Here is a 1,318-nt window from a genome sequence, read left to right as displayed (position 1 = left end):
CTCTCTGCAGAGCTGCTCTCCAGCAGGTTAACCCCCAGCCTTTACTGGTGCATAGGGTTGTTCCTTCACAGATGCAGGACTTCAGAAAGAGACCTGGGAGTCCTGATGGATAATAAACTGACCACGAGCCAGCAATGTGCCCTCGTGGCCAAGAAGGCCAATAGCAGCCTGGGATGCATCAAGAACAGTGTGGGCAGCAGGTCAAGGGAGGTTCTGCTCCCACTCTCCTCTGCCCTGGTGAGGCCTCATCTGGTGTCCTGCATCCAGTTCTGGGCTCCTCAGCTCAACAGGGACAGGGAAGTGCTGGAGAGAGTCCAGCACAGGGCCACCAAGATGATCAGGGCACTGGAGCATCTTTCATATGAGGAAAGGCTGCGGGAATTGGTGCTGTTCAGTCTAGAAAAGAGGAGCCTGAAGGGGGATCTTATTAACATTTATAAATATCTAAAGGGTGGGTGTCAGGAGGTTGGGACAGCATTTTTTTTCTATAGAAGCTAACAACAGGACAAGGGGTGATGCTGGAACACAAACAATTCAATTTAAATATAGGAAAAAACTATGTCACTGTGAGATGAGGGAGCCCTGGCCCAGGCTACCCAGGGAGGGTGTGGAGTCTCCTTCCTTGGAGGTCAAGACCTGCCTGGACATGTTCCTATGCAACCTGATCTAGGTGAACCTGTTTCTGCAGGGGAGTTAGACCAGCTGTTATCTAAAGATCCCTTCCAACCCTACCATTCTATGTGCACCAGTGGTGTAGTGGTATCATGCAAGATTCCCATTCTTGCGACCCGGGTTCAATTCCCGGCTGGTGCAACCTTGCACAGCTGTCTAATGGTGAAAACACACTGAGTTGCTCCAAAATCTGGGGTGTGAACGTCAGGTTTTGGGGAGTTGGAGTAGATGATCCCTGAAATCCCTTCCAACCTCTATGATTCTATGTTAGAATACATTAAAATAGCCCAGGCAGACATTAGAAATACAACAGGAGAAAAAAAAACCTAAAAAAGAGGGGGGAAAAAAACCTACAAAGAACTACTCTTCTAGACATTTCATCACCAGATTCACACTCCTCCCTGACAAGAATTCAGGATCCTGACAACTCAGTGCAACTCCCCTCCTACTCCTTCAGCACCAGTGGTACAGCAAAAGGATGACCATAATACCAGGAAAAAAGGGGAAGTGTTGGTATAACGATTTTTGCCATATTACTAATGAGATGTATTTGGTATTGATTTGGTATGGATTAATCATAGTAACTTTGGTTTGGTTTAGTATTCAGGTTTGTTAGGATTCGAAGGTATTGAGCAATAAATTCTTT

General features: G+C 46.6%; 1 non-coding gene across 1 annotated transcript; it reads left to right on the top strand.

The window, feature by feature from the left end:
• Nucleotides 1–742: 742 nt before the first annotated feature.
• Nucleotides 743–813, top strand: TRNAG-CCC (transfer RNA glycine (anticodon CCC)). Its single transcript has one exon. It is a non-coding gene; the product is annotated as a tRNA-Gly (tRNA).
• Nucleotides 814–1,318: the final 505 nt, after the last annotated feature.

Source organism: Colius striatus, chromosome 2 (genome assembly GCF_028858725.1).
Source record: "Colius striatus isolate bColStr4 chromosome 2, bColStr4.1.hap1, whole genome shotgun sequence".
NCBI lineage: Eukaryota > Metazoa > Chordata > Aves > Coliiformes > Coliidae > Colius > Colius striatus.
Note: the sequence above shows the minus strand (reverse complement) of the source record. Positions and strands in the feature narration are given on the sequence as shown.